This window comes from Xenopus tropicalis, chromosome 2, assembly GCF_000004195.4.
Source record: "Xenopus tropicalis strain Nigerian chromosome 2, UCB_Xtro_10.0, whole genome shotgun sequence".
Taxonomy (NCBI): Eukaryota; Metazoa; Chordata; class Amphibia; order Anura; family Pipidae; genus Xenopus; species Xenopus tropicalis.
The window spans coordinates 45,578,882-45,601,437 of NC_030678.2; the positions used below are offsets into that span (position 1 = coordinate 45,578,882).

Below are 22,556 nucleotides of genomic sequence, written 5' to 3' on the forward strand. Positions count from 1 at the left end.
CCGAGGATAAGAATAGAATCAGAAGGAGGCCCCAGGACAGAAGATGGATGAACAAAATCTCAGCAGAAATTAGGATGAAGATAATGCTGCCAATATTGAGTAAGTAAAATTGAGTCAGAAGTCAGAACGTAGACAAGAGCTCATAATGGTTAAATTGATAAAGAAGAAACACTTTTGGATCACAGGCAGTGGCACGACATGGTGGACAGGCGCCCATACAGCCTCGCCTCCACCCCCTCCAGCGAGCAGGTGTGTGACATATGTGCATGCGGAGTGACAACCGTGGGGGCCAAGTGAGTGGGCCGTGGGGGCACACTTTCCAGATACATCTGGAGCTGAACTTAAGGGCACAGACTAGGGGTAGGCATAAAGAAGAGGTATATGCATAGCGCCCCTGAGCACTGCACTGTAGGCTTGTGCCTCTTCTGCCTGTATGTGCAAAGCTTTTAATATAATTTACTACCACAATAATCTTAAGCATGTTCCAACTATGCCTGGCCAGGTTACACTTGGGCATATTTGCATAAATCCCTCTGTATTTCTAAACTGCTATTCCTGTAGGCATATATTCCAAATATGGGAACAACTTGCCAGGCAGAAAAAAAATTAAGCGGTATTCAGCTTCCTGCTTCCTGTGTAGGGGTACATGTAACTACCTCTTCTGATTTAGGCAGCGTGTTTCCCATGTATCTCTATGAAAAGTGGTGACAGGTAGAATGCACCCTAGGAGGCACACCCAAGCTCTGTCCTTACTGCCTGCCTACCTGCCTAAACCTCACCCGACCCTTTTGAATCTAGGGCAGCTAACACAGGCAGCAATAAATTAATTAACTAAAAAATTAGTCCACAGGTCTCTGCCCTCCCAAATACAGCTATTACAAAAATTGGACGATTATGTCCTTTTTTGTACTTTACACACTGCATGGGACATTGTGAATGCAACCTCCTGTCTTTGATCTACTAAGATGCATGTACCTGTGTTGTAATCTAAATTAAAAATTCCAAAAACCCCACGTCGAAATAAATATCACTGTTTAGGGAATATACACAAAGCCCTTTCACCAGAGAAACCAAGAAATGGTACACTGTGCCAAACACTTCTTGTAGCATGGATGAAAGCTGACGTACCTTCTGCCAAGTGAACCGTATAGTTCAGAAGAAGTCATGCTGCCGCACTTTAAATCAATGAAACGGCCTTCTTGTGGTGGATGCTATACCCCATGGTCTTTGTGTCCCACAGACACCTGTAAGAGAAATGGTATTTTGTTTGTAATAAAGACTAGGCAATGTTTCAGTCTTACTCCCAAGACATTTCTCAAACCTAAACACTTGTGTAACACACTTCCTAAAATAGGTGTATTCAGGGGAGGGGTTAAGTAAGGTCCTCCTCCCACGTGAGTTACAACGCCCTGAATGTCTATATGTGACAAGATCAATCATCCCAAGGAGCCGCCATACGCTAAAAGAATTACGCTATTACTCAAGTAGTACAAACTGGACAAAATGACTTATAATATGACTACATTAATAGTATTATACAGTAGTTATACAGTAATATATTCCCAGTTTAACCCACTGGGACTCAGCATACCAAGAAAGTTAATCCACTTCTTCTCTAGCTTTATCTAAATTATACCCAATCTCCCACTCACCTTAAAGGTTAAACATCATCAATTACGTGGTGTCTAAGCTAGCTAACTGCATGTTTTTGGTCAACAAAATGATGGAGTGGGTAAATTAATGTGCCCACAACACGTTTGATTTGTGTTCTTTGAATTATCTTTCATTTTCTGAGTTGTCTCACTCACACAGGCCAAGCCAAAAGGGCACTTAATCAGATTGGTCACATAAGAGGAACTGCAGGTAAAAAAAAATTTAAATGGTATCCTTCAGCAAGTATGTGGACATGTAAAAAATGACCCTTTGTGATGTTATTGCTGTTAGCACAACATAAGCAGGGCCTCCTTTGTTTTCTGCCCCTTTCCTTTTCTGGGAGTGTTTGCTTGAACTCACACCTACAAAAGAAGAAGTGGAGGATGTGGTTTAAGTAATTTCTAATCCCATGTTACATTTCCCATGTTAATCACATGTTCCAGATTAGTGTGGATTGTCTGTGGATGTTTCCAGCCATCCTTCTCTTGTAACCCCTTCTCCACAGATATAGATACTTGTAAATATCTATACATGGACACTGTTTAAAAGGATATTTTGAGGTTGTTCATTGTGTTTTGCAGATGGCGCATAGATGAAACAAGCAAGAAATGAGGAGACAGAGTGACGACAAATCTATAGAATTAGAGACCCCACTTAGCTCAATCCTTTATGTAGCTGTACTTTGCATTTATTTTTATTTAATATCGTAATGACCCGTTTTTCTATTGTATTCCTATTCTATTGTTTTTCTTTTCGAATGTATTTTTCTGCAGTAAATTTCTGAATACAGTAGTATTGCTAAATAAATAAAAATATACATAAATACATACATACAATGTAGAAATCTGCTATCCTCCACCTTTTAATCAGCCAACGTTTACATTGTTTCAGGAATCATAACCAGGATTGCAAAAAATATAAACAGCCAGATATACTGTATATACAGTATTGTTTTACATAGCAATAACATTTACAAGCAATGTATCTTTCCATTAACATTACCTTCTTCTTTACCCTATAATATCCTACCCTAATCCTCATCGGTTACAACAGTTTTAATGATCATATACTAATAACCCCATATTTAGTCCTAAAAATTCCCTTATTTCAGTCTCCAATCCCATATCAATTCCAACCACATCCCTTCTGGCAGACTTTGAATAGCATTTCCCTTAGATTACTTTATCCATATCCCAGAATCTCTTTCTCATATGCCTTACCTTACATTACACCATTTTTTATATTAACATATGTAGGAACCCATAGGGTTAATCTGCCCCTATGGCTTTAAACTAGTTATGAGCGAATCTGTCCCATTTCGCTTCGCCATAAAATTCATGAAACGGCAAGAAAATTTGCAAAACAATGAAAAATTTGAAAAGCGCATTTGTTGCGCGATTCTTTTTGTTGCCTGCGCTCTTTTGACCCAACCGCACCTTTTTTTTTTTTTTTACCGCGGACACATCCAGTTTGATGTGTGAAAAAAAAAATTTAACAGAAATTTTGCAAAACAATTTGCCAATGGCGAAATGCGGAAATTCGCTGCGAATTTATGCCTGGCAAAGAAATTCGCTCATCATTCCTTAAACCCGACTACTTCCTCATTTTCACTGTTACTGGGCAAATACCCATGTATCTAGTTCACCCGTACCTTATTGGTTTATTTTGGTTGAGCACACCCCTTGCAAACTCATAGTGTTTAGTAAGGAGGTGTGGCTTCCTCTTTGCCTGCCTTCTGAATCACAAGGAACAGCTCCACTGAGCCTGGGATCAGAATAGGCCCCAGTAAAGCCTTACTGCCCTAGAGTACCCATCCTATACTCTAGAGAAGCCGGGGACAGGGACCCCGTGAACGAGGACCAGTTAGATAGTTACTCTTGTAAGAGCACTCTCTAGGAGAGTGAGATAGAGAGAGTGGGAAGCAAGAGCAGCTCAGCTCCACCAAGGAAATTAGGAAAGGAAGTTCCCTTGCATCCGGCAATGTTGCCTCAGCATAGGGCCACGGTTTAAGACGTAACAGGCAGTATCTCAAGCCTGTTCCACAGTCGGCTGTAGGACTCTCAAGCTAGGGGTTATCAACGTGAGGACTAGTATACATATGTTAATCTATATTTCATGCTACAATAGCAGTATGTCCCATCCCTTATTCTTATTCTTTATTCAATATTTCTTATCTATATCCCTTATCCCATATCATCATATCTCTAATGCTATATCCCCTATCCCTTAGCCCAGGGGTCCCCAACTGCCGGTCCACGGGCTGTGTTCTAGTGGGCCGCCTCTGTGAATATGAGGTGCGTGAAGCGCCACCCAAAGAAAGGCGCGTAGAAAAGCGCCACGTCTTTATAGGCGCAATGCTTTTATATGCGCCTTTCTTCAGGCGGCGCTTCGCGTACACAGCATATTCACCACAAATTAAATGAATGCCCCGGGGGAGAAAAGCGCAGCACGGATAAAAATGCAGCATAAGAACGCATCACGCATTTAAAGGTGCGAGTGAACCACCCCCTGGTCCGTGGAAAAATTTTCGTGCTTGACACCGGTCTATGCTGCAAGAAATGTTGGGGACCACTGCTTTAGCCCACACACCCTATATCGCTTATCATATATTCCTTACCCCACCATTATACCACCCATATCCCAAGCTTATGAATTATTTATAAACTCTCATACGGCTCTACATATCACTATATCATATATATTTTATGCTGTATAATCAAATATTCTATATATATTTTTTTCCAATTTTTTTATTCTATATAGCTTATACTATGAAAACTAGTTTATACAAATCTCACTCCCTATTGCCAGACAAATATGAAAAGGAAGGATGATAGATGAAGTTTATCTTAAAATGATGGTTGAAGAAGATGCAGACCTTTGCAGAGAAGGGATACTTACCTGCTTAAACAATAAAAATTTAACAAAGACAAAATGGTTACATAGGTTACAAATGGTTTATAGGTATCTGGACAAACAGGGCAATTGCTACTGTAAGTGGACTGCTGTTATTTCTTATAGTCAATTTTGAGGATTAGTTCAAAACTGCATGAAGAACTTCCAATATGAACTAGAAGCAACTATCATATAAATGAAGTTTTTCATGAAATCCTATGGGATATTTAATGATTGACATTCTATAGTAGCCTCAAGGCATTGTGTTCTTAATTAAAGATCCCTTATCCAGATATCCCCAGTTCCCAAACATTACAGATAATTGATCCCATACCTATATATATACACAGGTATAGGACCCATTACCCAGAATGATCGGGACCAAGGGTATTCCGGATAAGGGGTCTTTCCGTAATTTGGATCTTCATACCTTAAGTCTACTAAAAAATCAATTTAACATTAAATAAACCCAGTAGAATTGTTTTGCATCCAATAAGGATTATTTATATTTTAGTTGGGATCAATTACAAGGTTCTGTTTTATTACTACAGAGAAAAAGAAAATCAGTTTTAAAATTCTGAATTATTTGATTAAAATGGAGTCTGTGGGAGATGGCCTTTCTGTAATTCGGAGCTTTCTGGATAGGATGGGTTTCCGGATAAGGGATCCCATACCTGTATATATATATATATATGTTTAGAGGGAAATATATATCAGGTCCCTGAACTCTGACATGCCTTTATATTCTATTATCCTGTAAGTGCAATTTGTGTCATCCAATATAAAGAACATTTTACACGTTTTTTTGTTCATTTTCTTATTGTATACCATTTCTCTCCACAGGTTTCCCTTTCTTGGATATCATTTGGTAAAATGATCCCACGCTGGCATATTCAAGCACAAAGGAGGTGTGAATCTGGTGACAAATAAAAAAATTGGTAAGACATAGGTACACATGACACAGAACAGCATAAGAGGTATTTTAAGTATGAGAAGTAGAAACTTAACAACTTCTGAGTGTCCCTGCGCTCTGCTCTTCATACAGTGTATTTTCTCAAGTCATTTAAATTGAATTCCTTTATGGTTTAATAGGGTTCACCATAAGCACATTGCCTTTGTGTATTGCTGGTGTCAATCTGGGTGGAAATTGTCTCTCTTCACGAATGTGGTGCTCAGAAACAATATTAACATCACAGGATGCATACATTAAAAAAATGTGTGTAATATCAGGCATGAATGTAATCTACCTATAACTACGTACATGAGATGGATTTTGGCCATAAAATGCTCATGTATGTATTTTCTTATCAAAATCCACCAGTGTACAGTGATAGCCAGATCTCATTTTATGCCTGTTACTACACACACAGAGTAGAATCTGGTGAAATGGCTAAAGAGAGGCATTAATGTCAGAGCTCCATTGTATCTGTGCACCTCATGTAGCAAAGCTTGCAAACCTTTGTTTTAGTGCAATGTCCTATTATACAGCAGCATGTACACACATGCAAGTATTTTTTCAATGAAGGCATCTATTCTTTTCACTACATTTGGGTTATTCTGCGTAACTACAGTCCTTATGAATAGATACTACTAAGAGCTGTGGTATAGAAGTAACATCACAAAATGCCAGGCTTATCATTGGAGCTGTAATATAGTGTAAAGGTTTAGTATAGTCTTATCTTATTCTATATAAGACAGCTATTCCAATATACATTTTACTGCATATTGTTCATTCCCGCGGTCTAAATCTTTTTTTTTTTACATCTGAAATCCTATATCTTATCATAATATAATAAATACATCTAAATAATAACTGTTTGTTTTCAATGCAGTTCAGGGTCCAAAAAAACCTTATCTTACCTGTAAAATCTTTTCCTCTCTTGATCGATTCAGGGACCCAGGCACTGGAGGGTTAACATTACCTTCTGGGAGGATAGGACAAAGAATGAAAATGCGTTTACAGTCCTCCCAGGGGGCCAGCCTGATGACTCCCTGCAGCCTACATCCCCTTCTGGAGACTGTCGCCACCCAGAAAGTTAGCAAATAACTAACTAGAAACATGGCAAACTTGCCTAAACCAAACGTTGGGCTAAACAGAGCACTCATCCCTATTAGCGAGCGAATCGGCCCGTGTATGGGGACCTTTAGCCAGCACTGCAAGCTTGCCAAAATTGCACTTTGGCAGAAGATAAGAACAGAGCTGCATTACACACGTCTTGCACTGTGGCTTTCCCTTGCATAAAATTTTAATTTGGCATGAACGGCAGGGCACAGCAAGACCATTGACACAAGTGCTTAGTAAATGAGCATCTTTGGTAACATCAGACCTAGTGTGGATTGTTTCCCTTTGCCTACATTTTGCGGATAGGCGGAGAGAAAAGGATCAGCTCTCTTCTGCAGCTCTGTGTAGCTGCAGTGACACTCACGGCTTTGGCCTGAGTGCAGCTACATGGAGCAAGAGAAGATTTGCCCAAAAATGCCTGCTTTCTCATTTTTTTTTAGTCCAGTCTCTGCTCCATATAGCTGCATTTAGGCCAAAGTTTTGCTTGGCAGCACAGCTATAAGGAGCTGTGAAAGAGAGTGGCTCTGCTTCTTGCTGCCTGCATACAAAATGAAGACTAAAAGAATCAGATTGTACGACAGGTCTCACTTTGCCAATAGGGGTGCAATTTTGAGACTCTTAGTACTCTAGCTGTCCTTTATACGCAAATGAGTGTCATTGGTTATGTAGATTAGCCTAGTGCCCCAATCTGAGTCTGCCTTAAAATAAATTATCATTTTAAATCATCAGCCACAATTGATTTAGGCACATTGTCTCCTCACAACCGCAATTACCATTGAAACAAATGGAAAAATGCTGCATTGTGGGTTACAAACGTGGCAACTTGCGCTCAAAATTGCATTCTGCACTGTGTACTTGCAGTCATAAATGACCCTATTATAAAATAGTTGATAGCTACAAACACCAGAAGCAAATAGCATGTTACTTTATCTACCTGAACAACACACACACTGGCAAGTACAGATAAGTGTCTGGTGCAACTGGCAGGACAATTGATATAGCAGGAGATTAAGTCTTTGCAGTATATTCTGAATAATGAATGTTGGTACATGCATATGTGATAAAACAGGCTAGATTCTAACAATTCTGCCATCAGTATCTAGTAGAATTAAGTCTAAAAAGTGTTTCACCACTCATCCGAGTGGCTTCTTCAGTTCAAAAGACTGGTAGGGAATTCCCCGGCATTTAAACCCTTGAGGGCAGTACAGTCAGACACCAATCATAATGGTTCCATTGAAAACGGACACTGACAGGTGTAAGAAGGTATAATACAGTCAAAATTGTACCATGATTCTCATTGATGCCATTAGAATGTTACATTTTATCTTCTCTTGTTCATTTGTAACTGCCACAGTAATTTTTGAATAAAGCTTGATCCTACACAGGCTGTCGGTGGGGTATGTTAACATGTTATTACCTTAAATAGAGATCATAGAGCATAGGTCTCCAATTGTGATCATGCTCATTTTTTAATCCATAAACTACATTAAAATAGACATTGGGGTGCCGTACAAACGGAATATTCCTGGGATTTTTAAACAAAGGCTACAATTGGCTATTTGTTAGCCCCATGTGAAAGCATCTGCTTTGAAGCCACTGGAAGCAACATCAAAGAGGATGGCAAAATACATTATGCTCATAAGCCACAAGATGGGGCTTGTTAGATTGTAAGCTATACAGCCCACAATCAGACACTTTTAGAGAGAAACTCCAAACCCTTTTCAATTGCTGTAATCTAGCACATGATGTACCACCTTTGGGACCTGTTTTTTTTTGTTCTGCTGCCAACAAAGACCAAGTAAAATATAAAAATGTAAATTGCATCCTTTACATTACATTACTGCTAATTTATTCAAATTAAATATTCAAAATACAAATATGGTTCAATACAGAGAATATGAATACATACATGCCAATCTAATTACTAGGTACCATTCGAGGAGATTACACCATAACATAGATAAAACAGAAAATAATACCGAAAAAAATAGATCAAATGGATTCAGATACAACCTTTAGTAATTCAAAAAAATTCAAATGTGGATCTCAAATTCATTAATAAAGCCAATAAATTAGAATCAAATTGTCCCAGTTCATAGGTAACTTCATATGAATTTAAGTTACTGGCCATAAATTCCTGAAAATACTAAATGGGGGACAAAAATGCCAAGGGCAAAGCCCTATTCCTTCTTACTTTTTTAATTCGTTCATATATTGTACCACAGAATCCCCAGCACTTAGCTGTATAGTATCTTCTTGTTATAAATCCCTCCTTCAGACTAAACCACTCCTTCAATTTCACTTTCAATATGGCACCCTCTTCACAGTAGACATTCTGTAGGTCCTGAGGCATTTTTGAGACATCCCGTGATCAGAGGATGCCATTTGTTCATATTACATATACTAATGTCCTTTTGTATAAATACCTAGATTAGGATAATATGAAAAGAGACCCAGTGAATTTGTTATCCAGTCAACAAAATTTTAAAATTGATTGTAAAATCCAATTTACAATCATTACTTTTGAACGTAATATAACCTCTGGGATACTACAAATATAGCATAACAAATCACATATATTGATAAATGAATTAACAGATGTATGTAGCCCAAAATTCTTTTTAAATTAAACAATTTATGAGACTACTATCAAAAACCTAAATACAGTAAAAAGTTCCTCTCTCATATTCAGTTATTCTATCACATTGTATAGTAAATGATGTAACCCCCTACAGTAATTTATAAAGACATTAGTAAGTCATCAAGGAGTAAAATTACCACATAAAATAATGAGGCAGCAAAATACACAACTCTATGGGGCTGATTTACTAAGACACGATTTCGAATCCGAATTGGAAAAATTCCGATTGGAAACGAACATTTTGCGACTTTTTCGTATTTTTTGCGATTTTTTCGGCGTCTTTACGATTTTTGCGTAAAAACGCGAGTTTTTCGGCGTCTTTACAATTTTTTGCTTAAAAACGCGAGTTTTTCGGCGTCTTTACGAAAGTTGCGCAAAGTTGCGATTTTTTCGTAGCGTTAACACTTGCGCGCAAAGTCGCGCCTTTTTCGTAGCGTTAAAACGTAAAAGGCGCGACGTTTCGCGCAAGTTTTAACGCTACGAAAAAATCGCGACTTTGCGCAACTTTCGTAAAGACGCCGAAAAACTCGCGTTTTTACGCAAAAATCGTAAAGACGCCGAAAAACTCGCGTTTTTACACAAAAATCGTAAAGACGCCGAAAAAATCGCAAAATTACCGATCATTACGAAAAAAACGCAATCGGACGCATTCGGCCCCTTCGTGGGTTAGTAAATGTGCCCCTATATCTTTGTAGTACAAAGATACATTATTCATTATACTCTACAGATCTGGGTAGTCCAGTTCAAACCTGCAACCCAACTCTTACACAATTAATGACCTGTGAGGGGCATAGTTATTTCATTCCCTATTCTGCTTTGTTCACTGAAGGGAAGTGAAGCTGTGGGTGGCTTGGGGGTCCCACAGTGTGGGGGCATAGTTATGCTGCTCCACCACACTTTCCCTCCTGTCTTCATCCCCCCACATTCCTTACAGCTCTCTCTCCTCCCTCTCCCTGCTGCATCCTCCCGCTCCCTGCTGTCCTCCCTCCCCAGGGGTGAGGACGCAGTGGGGGGGGACTTTGCAAAGTTTTGTGACTGACAGCATTTTACACTTCACCATTGAAAGTAAATGTGATTGGCTGTCAGTGGCACCGCCCACTTTTTTATAACTTTGAATATTTAGTCAGCCAGTGACTGACTGTGCAAAGTTTGGGAACCCTGACATAAATAGTGTGAGAAACGCAGCAATTAAATTTAAATGAAAAAAAAATTTGGTTGGTGACTCCACCCACTTTTTAAAACCTAAAAATTCTAGTCATCTAGTAACCCTGGTGTTAATACTGTGAGAAACTGCAGTCCCCGAGTGACCAACTGTGAAAAATTTGGGGACCCTGGTGTTAATTCTGTGAGAATGGCAGCAGTAACCTGGTGCCTAACTCTGCAAAGTTTGGGGACCCCGGTGTTATTACTGTGAGAATGACAGCAGGTTGGATTTACACCAAGTCAATAGGTAAAATCTAATTAGCTGTTCACAGCTCCGCCCACTTTTGGGCATCCAACAATCATATTTTAATTCAGGCTGAGCCCATGACTATGTGATTCAAGTTTGGGGAGTGTAGCCTCAAAGCTGTAAGATTGGCAGCAGTTTGAAAATCTTCCCAGTCAAAGTCAATGGAAAAATTGGGGCCCCACAAAAAGACGGGGGCAGGATCGCTTAGAAAAGCACAAGCAACCTGCTCCACTATAGGGTGAAGAAATGTGGAGAGTTTGGGTGTTATACCCCTAAAACTGTAGGAGGAGTAGCATTTTGGAAATGGGGGGCGCTAAGTATAAAAAGAAGCGGAAGAAGAAGCCAAAGTCGAAGAACAGTATAATTATATCTACTGTATATAGTTGGTGTTTAGTGATAATTTTTGTCACAACTCACTTAAACTGGCGTGTTATTACAAATGTGTGCTCTGGTTAGCCTTTTACCTATTTTATGGTCATGGAACTGCTCGGTGACTTATATTATATATATATATATATAAACCTAGGAACATGGACCGCTTCACACAGGACTTATGCAAAAATAGAAAAGTTTATTGTAGCAACATAGCAAAGCCTGACGTTTCGGCTTTTGTTTGTTCCAACCGAGCACCCCTGTGCCTATGTATTTGTTCCAACCGAGCACCCCTGTGCCTATGTATTTGTTCCAACCGAGCACCCCTGTGCCTATGTATTTGTTCCAACCGAGCACCCCTGTGCCTATGTATTTGTTCCAACCGAGCACCCCTGTTCCTATGTATTTGTTCCAACCGAGCACCCCTGTGCCTATGTATTTGTTCCAACCGAGCACCCCTGTTCCTATGTATTTGTTCCAACCGAGCACCCCTGTGCCTATGTATTTGTTCCAACCGAGCACCCCTGTGCCTATGTAGTTGTTCCAACCCAGCACCTCTGTGCCTATGTATTTGTTCCAACCCAGCACCCCTGTGCCTATGTATTGGTTCCAACCCAGCACCCCTGTGCCTATGTATTTGTTCCAACCCAGCACCCCTGTGCCTATGTATTTGTTCCAACCCAGCACCCCTGTGCCTATGTATTTGTTCCAACCGAGCACCTCTGTGCCTATGTATTTGTTCCAACCAAGCACCTCTGTACATATGTATTTGTTCCAACCAAGCACCTCTGTACATATGTATTTGTTCCAACCGAGCACCCCTGTGCCTATGTATTTGTTCCAACCAAGCACCTCTGTACATATGTATTTGTTCCAACCGAGCACCCCTGTGCCTATGTATTTGTTCCAACCAAGCACTTCTGTACATACTGTATGTATCTGTTCCAACCAAGCAGCCCTGTACATATCACACTATGCTTCACTGTAGATACGACACTGAACACTTCCAATACCTTTCTAAAAATTATACAAATAATCAAGACTATGCTAGATTCTCTGTAAACCAATTCATGCACAATGAACTGGTTGCCATTTGGTCCTTAAAGGGGTGGTTCACCTTCAGGTTAACTTTCGGTATGTTATAGAATGGCCTATTCTTTTCAATTAGTCTTAATTTTTTTATAGTTTTTTAATTATTTGACTCTTTCCAGCTTTCAAATGGGGGTCACTGACCCCAGCAGTCAAAAAACTGTTGCTCTGTGAAGCTACAATTTTATTGTTATTACTTTTTATTACTTATCTTATATTTATGCCCTCCAGATAGCTGCTGAAATTCCAAATTGGAGAGTTGCTGAACAAAAAGCAAAATAATTCAAAAACTGCAAATAATAAAAAAAGAAGACCAATTACAAATTGCCTCAGAATCACACTCTCCACATCATACTAAAAGATAACTTAAAGGTGAACAACCACTTTAACCACACGGGATTTTCTATCACACTCGGTAAAACACCTGCACAGGCTAGGGCTAGTATTACAATTTTACCAGCAATATACCCTCTTGTTCTGCCTTTGGCCCACCCATGTAATCCCTGATTTGCCCCAATTCTTCCCCCCTTCTGCCTGATTGTTGACAACTTGCCAGTGACATGTACACTTGCATCATCACTCCTCTCACTTGCATCAATACTCCCCTTACTTGACCCTTAAAGGGGTTGTTGATCTTCAATGTCCATATCTTATTAAAGATCTTATTACCTCAGCAGCCTCAAAGACAGCACACTTTGCTCATCCCAGCAATACTTGCACATGTCACACTGTGTTCCTTCAGCACCCCTCTACATATTAAGTGAGCCTATACATATGACTGGCTGCTGTGATTCCCTAGTAACTGAAGTAGCGCAGAACTAATGATTTGCTCCCAGCAGTGTGCTTCCACTACAGCCCAAAGAGATCAAACTGAGCTCTCACTAACAGCCTGAAAGGGAACATTCTCTACACCCAGGAACTAGTGATGAGCGAATCTGTCGCATTTCGCTTCGCCATAAAATTCTTGAAACGGCAAAAAAATTTGCGAAACAGCGAAAAATTTACGAAACGCATTCGTTGAGCGTTTTTTTTGTCACCCACGTATTTTCTGACACAACCGTTTTTGGCATGACCGCAACAAATTTTTCCGCACAGAATTTTCATGGAAGTTTTGCTAAACAATTCGCCAATGGCGAAATGTGGAAATTCACTGCGAATCCATGCCTGCCGAAAAATTCGTTTATCACTACCACGAACCCCTGATTATGTCCCACTGCTCTTCCCTAGCACCGCTGTACATATCACATCGCACTTCTCTCCCCCAGTATCCCTGTATGTACTGAATCACACTGTGTCATCACTGAACACCTGGGGTACACTAATGCTTAATATAGGTTTACTTAAGTATGTAGGATCCCAAGATGAAGATACCCCATATGATCAATCATTTCTGTCATTTCAGCTATTGCAAAATCAACACATTTTATGTGGGGTAAAGCTATAAAAAAGAACATGCAGGGGGGCGCTAGCGCGCAGCTTCTAAGATGGCCACAATGGCATAGAGCTTCGCAGCTCACCGGCGCTATAAGGGGCAATATCCCTAAACACAGAGGCAGCAGGAGCCGGGAATAGTGGGAAAATAATAAGGAGCCCACCGTGCATTGTATCCGAGAGGTCCCAAACCGAAGCGCAAAGCAGGAAGTGAGTCGCTGCCGCCTCGGCCTGCTGCGCCGCACGGACGCGCTAATTGGACCCGGCAGATACAGACCTGGGGGACCCCGCAGGGAGAAAAGAGAAGACAGGAGGGGTCCTAACATGCAGAGAGTCGGAGGTACATAAACAGTCCTGAGGAGGCACGAACCGCTTCCCCTCTCTAAATACAATCCCACAATAAGCCCGGCACTGGCCTACCTCAAGTAGAAACCCAAAGCCCACAGAACATTAAGGAACACTACCCCTCTAAAAGTCTGAAATACAGATCAAGGGGAAGTTAATAAGAACAAAAATAAGGGGGAAAAAAAAAAAAGTATAGCCTGACAAAAAGCCAGATTAAGAGGCCTGGTACCCCAGAGCATACCTCCCAACATTTGAAAAATGAAAAGAGAGACAACAGATTTGGCGCGCGCAGTGCGGCAAAATGTTTGGCCACGCCCATTTTTGTGGTCACGCCCCAATTACCACACCCCATTTTAAAAAAAATACTCCTTTTATATAGATGAAATGGCGGGATCAGACAATGCAGGACATTCATGGAACTATCCGGGACAGCGGGATAAAAAGCGGGGCTGTCCGCGAAAAGCGGTAAATTAGCTTACCAAAAGTAAAAGCCTATATCAGGCCAGAAAAGAAACCCACAAGCCTCCAGATCAAACGAAGTTGCATACTGCAAATACAGAACGTTATATCCAGCACAAATCCATCTCCACAAACAATGGGGAAGTGGGGCAAAACACGGGGTCCACAGGCTCCTACACCCAGGCAAACAACTGCAGGCAAGCATATAGAGGAATATATGCAAAAATTGAGGGACACCACACCCCCGCAACAATCAGATTCCAACACTGACACCCCCCCCCACCAACAAGAATCGGAAATAATATCACAAATGGACTCCCAGCATTCTGCAAAAGAAACAGATCTGCTATTACGCTTTAAGCATATGTTACGTACCGAACTCGAGGCAACCTCTACAAAAATAACTAAAACACTGACCAAAGAAATAAGGGAACTGGGACAGCGCACAGACCTACTTGAACAAAAAATGGATGATGCAATTACAGTCCTGGATGGTCACGAACTGGACATAAATACTATGAAAAGACAAATAACAGACCTACAAGAAAAACTAGAGGACCAGGAAAACCGTTCAAGAAGGGAAAACATTCGCATTAGGGGGCTACCGGAGACATATAAAAATTTGGAAAAGGATGTTGGAACATTATTAACCATATTGGCCCCCATCTACCTCAGGCTAAATTGGAACTGGACAGAGTTCATAGATTTCTGGGTAAACCAGCGCAACCTAACCAACCATGAGACATTATTACAAAGTTTCACTACTCTCAAACAAAATAACTGATCATGAAGGCAGCCAGAGAAACGGTTCCTCTACAATATGAAGGCCTTCCTATCCAAATCTTCGCAGATTTAGCTCCACAAACCATCCAAAGTAGACGCACATTCAAACCAGCTCTCGCTACCCTCCAGGCCCATAATATAAAATTTCCATTACGCCTCAACTTTTCCTATAATGGCAAGCTTTATTCCCCATCCACGGTCGGCGATGCCATGGAAGTCCTACAACGTCTTCAACGTGTTCAACTGTACAAGTCATTGTATTTCTACCTGCACATTGTATGCTTCCTTGTTCTCATTATTTTGCCAACAAAGCCCAGTGGAAGATCATTCTCCAAAGGCCATGGTGCCAGTGAAATAAACCATTCAGAGGAGAAGCAATATTCAGCAAGGCATGAAAAGAATTGCATGAGCTGAATTAGTCCAAAGCTGGAAAGAAGACTGGCCAAATATATGTTGCTAACTGTTTGATATGGTTCCACTATCTCACAGGGACTCGTGAAGTTATGTGGATACTGAGTTTATATGTATGTATGTGTATATATACATATATATATATATATAAGGAAGGTGGTTACTCTTATTTCGTTGTTTATTATTAGCGGTATTTTATATGAATGAACATGCTACCAATCCTGTAGGGCAGGTCAAATGAAGGATTCTCAGGAAATACATTCCAAGGCCATGTAAAGGAGCCATTTGACGTGTGCATTTCATCCATACATGGACCTATTAGTTAAAGCACGCGCATTCCAATTGCCTCAAACAGCACAGTTTTTTCTCCTATTCATGAATATTATAATCAAAAGGGGTTCTTTAGCATTTTATAACTTTAAGATATAAATAGGGGTGTGCTGCTGAAATGTTTAATCTAAAATGAAAGTAAAGTCAGCAACGCATTTATTTGGAGCCTTAAATAGTATAAAGCGGCTGGGTCATTCTGCTTTACTGAGCTTTGAAGAGAGTGTGTATGGTTTGTATCCAAGAATGAAGAACAAGGTTTTGTGCCATCCAGTTGAATATAGCGCTGACTGCATTCGGAAGTTCTGTGTTCATCTTGTCTATAGGCACATAAGCAACCCCATCCTACCGTCTAACTGTCTTGTGCCTGCCAGAGCTGTGTTCTCCACTTTGTGCAGAATTTTGCTCTTGCACTTATGTTTGGGGAAATTAAATTAACCCTATTATCTTAAGAGAATTTTCTCGCTTAATAAACTGAGGCTTCCATTATGGCAGATCTCATTCATATGGTACTGCAGTTTTGCAAAAAGGAATGTTTGCACAGGGTTGAACTGGCCCACCGGGATAGTGTAAAAATTCCGGTGGGCCCTGCAAGCCAACGGCTCCCAGCAACTGCCGCCCCCCCTTTGCTGCCCTGTGTGGCATGGCCATTTTTAAACTGTAACCACTAGAGTAAGCAGCAGAGCGGGAGCGGTGGTAACTGGGGGCAGCGGAGGCTGGGTGGTGGCCTCAGTAGTGGGCCCTGGCTACCCCAGTCCGATTCTGTGTCTGTGTCTTTTGCACTTTGCACTTTTGCTCCTAAACAAACCTTGACAACAGTATGGTGAGCAACTACAGTGAATACTAATGCCTCAAGTTCAGCATCACTACCAGGCTGAGGGCAAGCAACTGTGTGTAGTGAAAAAGAAAGTATGACGTTTTGTCTGTTATACAGTATGTAATAAATTGATGAGTTTACAAATAAAAAAAAAGAAAAAAAAAAGTGCATGCATCAACCCCCGAATGATACAGCCACACTCTCTGCTAGCATCAAACCAAAAAGTATGTTGAGGTTAAGCACAAAAAAACCCGCAATAATGCTGCAAAAAGTGCTTTGTGATGAGGGGCACGAAAGGGTCCCGAAACATGTTGTGCATGGCATAGCAATAAAAGCACTTTTTGCTGCATTATTGCACTTTTTCTTGTGCTCCCCTCAACATACTTTTTGGTTTGATATTTTTGGAAAGTACACAGAGAATACAGAGAATAAGCACCCTTTGTACGTACGTACGTACGTACGTACGTACGTACAGTTCCATACTGTGACCCTTAATCTCCCCCCTACATATCACACTGTATTCTACCAGCAACCAAATATATATCACACAGGTCTACTTGTGTACCCTTTTATATTTTACTCTTTTTTCCTTCAGCAGCCCTGTACACACTGTAGCTCTGTATCACTCTGCAGTTTCCCAAACACCTCTGTACATAAGACACTGTCAAGGCTATGCTACTGTGCTCCTCCCACAACTCTTGTAAGCGGCAATCTTTAGCACCCATGTACATCACATTCCTTTTCCCCACCACCCCTGTACATGTCATACTGTGCTCCTCCCTTTATCTCAGCACCCAAACAGTGCTATACAAACCAGGCAACAATTAGCCCTGAACATATATCACACTCTTGCAACCCTAAAATAAAATCTGCTCCCAGCATTTCTGCACTCTGTATATTTTACCCAGTAGCCCTGTACAGACTACTCTGCGCACATCCAGAAACCACTGCTGAATTTCTGTTACTGTCTAGGCATGACTCCTTGTCCTACCTGATGTGCCAACCACCTGTGGGCATGCATTGATGGCATAGTAGAGGGTACCTCCTCAGCTCTTTTTCTGGATTTAGCCACAAGTGTCTGGTAAAAAAATTTTTAAATTGCATAATTTTTTTGCACATAGAAAATACACATCTTTGCATTTCAAATGATTCCTACTGCCCTCACACTATAGCAGTCCGGAACAAATCACACTGCACTGTGCTCTCATATCGTAATAGGGCTCCTCCACCACTCCAACACACTAATGACCCCAGAAGTCCTGTATATATCACAGTGTGCTTCTCCAGCTCTGTGCTTTAACCTTAAATAACAATTTCTCCGCATTTGGACAGGATCTTGTCCCAGATACGCATTTTATGTTGCCACCTTAGTCATTCTGCTTGGGCTTACCCTACAAGTACTAGGTACTGAATGGAGTAGGATAACCCTAGGCATAGCATAGTATACATTCCCCTCAGAGAAGCCCTCACATTTTTGAATCCAGGATCCAGGGTGCAGAAGCAACACACAGCAGCTTTGAGGAAATTGACACACCAGCACTAGGCCTTCCCCATCACAGGCTCCCTCCCACATCCTGGTCACATGACTGCAACATCACTCATTCTGCAATATCATTCTCTGAAGCTGCTTTGCTAAGGTTGCCACATGGATCGTACCCTATTGTGAATAGAGAAGAAATGTGGCTGTGATATGCAAGCCTATATATACTGTATATAGTGTTAATATATATATATTTTTTTTTTTTTTTTTTAATTATTAAATTATTAAATTGTTAGAAAAAGTGGCAGCCCTAATTTACACAGACAGGACCTCATTTAAATGCCAGACAATTTTTCCAAAATGTTTGCATTAAATGTGTGTAATTTAAATTCTGTAACAATGCTGTTTTACAACAACATTTTCAGTCAGATCTGTGAAACCTGGACTGATGCAGACCCGCTGGCCTATGTATTTACACCAACTTGCACCCAACCTGGCCTGCATTAGTTGGAAATCCTGTTTGACTCTTCCCCTTCACACATGCCAAGCTGAAGTAATGTCACCACACACAGAAAGCGGTATCATGCCAGCCACAGGTCAGTGCCATGATTCAGTGAAGTCATTTTTGGCCCCTGGAAGTAATGTCATTCCAAAGGCAGTAGGTAGTTTTTTTAGACAGCACAGGAATAAGAGACCTGCACTGTGCCCAAGTACCAGTAAAAGGTGCCCACAGACTTCTTGCAGATATCTGGAAATCAGATGTGTTTTGTGGGAATTCCATGGGTACCCAATCTCACGCAGTACTTTGTCTTCAGTCCAGACAAAGCTGTAAACTGATAAGATGATCACAAGAAATCGGAAGGTTTTAACTAGAAAAAAAGAGTTAAAGGGGTGTGACCCCTATTTGGCTGTAAAAACAGGCAACACCAGCTAGAATGGCTTCAGAGCTTGGGGTACATAGGACTCTACACATCGGATGGGATTTCGCGAAGTGGAAATATTCTTGTGGTGTAGTGAAACTACAACTCACTTTTGCTGTGTGCAAAGTAATTGGAAAGAATGGATGCCAGAAGGTTCTTTCTGATGAAACAAATGGTAACTGATTTATTGTCCCAGACAAATAGTGCACAGGGCTGAGGTATATAGCAGTTTGACAGCAAGAGAGGATGCCCACTGGTTTATCCCAACTCTAATGAGTCTGGGCAGGGTAAAGACATCTGCCAGCATGGCACCACTATGGAGGGTAGTCTGGAAAGGTACCTCAGGTCCTCAGGATGAATACCATAGCTGTATTAGGATCCCAACAGCCGACTATGGATCAGGGGTTTTCACTAGCCGGATTCCTATCCTAACCGTGGTCCTATACTAAGGCAACAATGCCTGTATGGAAGGGTACTTCCAGCTATCCTCCTGGTTGGAGCCAGAAACTGCTCTTACTACCTTATCCTACACTACCTCACTAGAAAGTACTCTATGGAGTTCTTCTATTTAGCTATTCCTCGTTCATGGGGTCCCTGTTCCCCTACTTCGCTAGAGTTTGGATGATGACTCTAGGGTAGCTTTGGCTTTACTGGGGCCCTGTTGATCCCAGGCTCAGTGGAACTTCTACTGAGACACCAGAGGCAGCCAAAGAGGAACCCCTTTGCTAAACACTATATTATAGTGCAAAGGGTGTGGTCAACCTAGGAACCAATAAGGCACATAATGCAAACGGTAAACTAGATACATGGGTATTTGCCCAGTAACAGCATAAAGAAAGAAATGGTAGGGTTCAAAGCCATAGGGGCATATTAACCCTATGGGTCCCTACAGGGACAAAGGAAAGTTACCAGTAAATACACATACATACTCTGGGGTGCAATCCTGCCCTGGCAACTCTCTATAATGGGGGTGTTCACTGCATGATCTTATAGCTCACTGGACAGAACATTTACAATGATATCTAGTGAGTAAAATCTGGCTAAAACAGTTGGTGAGACATATGTAAATTGTATATGGCTGTAAAAAATAAGATATAATCCTTTGTGATGCACTCCACATAGCTATTCCTGTCCTCCCCAAGGTGGGTAGGAGTGTGACCTATATGTGACTTGGAGCAGGTGAGGCACTAGGTGGCAGAGAAAAAGGAAATATGTTATTACTAGTGGGAGCCAGATGTTAGGTACCCCCCCTATGATTAAGTACCCTATTGGTACGAAACGCGTAAGGCTTTCTCTGTTCTTTTATATATGGATTAAATAAACTTTATACAATTTTTTACTTACAATACGGCTGCTTTTTGCTACATATTTTTGGGAATCCGGAGTGCCTGCCTATATTGTTCCTATATGTGATTTTCAAAAATGTGATACCTAACCAAGGGGCCCACCCCACACATAGAGTGTCTGACACAGTAGACACAAGGGCTTTACCCCGGGGTCTTTTTTCTATGACTCTACGAAGCGGGTGCAATGCTGACAACCAGAGCACCTGCTGAACCCAATCACCTAATTTCACTGCATGTATCAAGCAGCAGGCAGAGGGTATTACAAAAAAGTGGGGAAAATGTTTTCATATTTATATAGCCCCCAACAGTGATGCCTTCAAAGCTGCCACTCTATAAATCAGTCACCAGTAGAAAATACAAGCCCACCAATAGAAGTAATGCAAGTGTGACGCAAATGATGTTGGAAGCCTGCTCCAGCTGCATACCCTGCAGCATCCTGGGCATCTTGTTCCTACTGGGAACTGGTCATAAGGTAGGGGTACAGAACAGCTGTGAGCTACTAGCTTTAGGTCCTTCACACGGAAAAAGCTTACCATGTTGGACAGATGTCCGTGGGCCTAAATGCTTTTAGTTTTAGCTTAATAAAACAAAATTGATTTTAAAGGACATGTAAACCCCACACACAAAAATGTAATCAGTGAACAGCCTCTTTGAAATCTTTGAATACCTGCCACTCTGGTTGTGCAGAGGTTAATAGTAAGGCTGCATCATCCCCTTAATCACTTAGACTTCCATCTCCTCCTGTAACCCACTCAGCCCCCTCTATCAGGAATTTACTTCTGGCTTGTGGGCATGCTCAGTTGTTCTAAGCTCAGATTACTAAACACGCCCTTCAGTCTAGCAGCGAGTGAAGAGATGGCATTGCTGGTTCCCATAGAAACTCAGCTCTAGCTGGCTGCTTCAATTTTTTCTCCTTTACCTACAGTACTCAAACAAAGCAGAACTTTTATCAAAGACAGTTGTGCCTGTGTGAGCCTGTATTCTTGATGAAATGTATGCTGAATAAGGGTCTGTGTGTGTATGCTGCTTGCAGATTTAAATGTATCCAATTACATTATTAGAGGAAAAATGGCCACTAGGTGAAAGCTGCTACAGTAGAACCCTAAATTTAGGTCCCCTGATTTAACGTTTTCCCACCTTTTACACAATTTTGTTGTATGCATTCCTATGGGCTCTCTTCCCGGAATTTATGTTTGTACTTCCCGTATTTTACATTGTTTTTAACATGCCTCTCCCTAGCAAATTGCTTCATTTTAAGCTGAAAAGGGTGCTTACTTTAGGAAGTAAAGTTTCCCCATGTCTTGCGATCGCAGGCGCCATCTTGGGAAGGTCAGCGTCACCACTATCACCTCATAATACACACTGCGCATGCGCACCTATCCAGGAGCTTACAAAATATTGCGAGAGTTGCACAAGCATGGGGGAATTTGTGACTGAGCGACAGAAACCATTAAAGGTACAAGTTACAAGGTACAAGGTGCGGATTCTCTTTAAAATGGTACAGAGTTTTGGTTTAGGATTTATGGATGTACATTTTGAAGTCAATGTTATGGGGTGTCTCTGTGTAAGCGTCATGCAGGTTAAATAGCTTACATTTATGTGTCTTTAATACATTTCCCTGATTTTACATCTTTTTTCCATGGTCCCTTGAAAAACGTAAAATGGGGGTTCTACTGTATTTAGTTTAGGAAAATGTGATGGTGCTAGCAAGTGGAGGGGATATATGCAGTACAAATGATGCCATTTGGGTGTGGGGATGTGCCCAACTGATATACATTGTAGGCAAATGTAGGCTTTACATGTCCTTTAAGAACTGAAACCTTAGTATCCTGCTAAATCTATACCACATGCTAAGCAACACTCTTCAATAAATAATCTAGGTCACCTAAGGCATCTGCCTGAATTATTTTGTCCAAGAGATGATTTGTAGGAAATCTTTGGCAAAGTCTAGCAAGCAGCTACATGTAGCCATGCTCCCATTTACTGCACAATAATACACATAGGAAGCTAAGAACTGACTTAAATAATTACCTGCCTTCAAATACCTTTAATTATACTTTAGGGGGCCCATTTAG

At 41.0% G+C, this 22,556-nt stretch overlaps 1 long non-coding RNA gene across 1 annotated transcript; it reads right to left on the reverse strand.

Annotated features, from left to right (window-relative positions):
* Positions 1-1,959: 1,959 nt before the first annotated feature.
* LOC116408805 lies at positions 1,960-18,291 on the reverse strand. Its single transcript, XR_004221266.1, has 4 exons — positions 18,206-18,291; positions 6,409-6,473; positions 5,377-5,464; positions 1,960-2,015 (listed from the first exon to the last, which is right to left on the reverse strand). It is a non-coding gene; the product is annotated as an uncharacterized LOC116408805 (long non-coding RNA).
* Between the last annotated feature and the right edge of the window lie 4,265 nt (positions 18,292-22,556).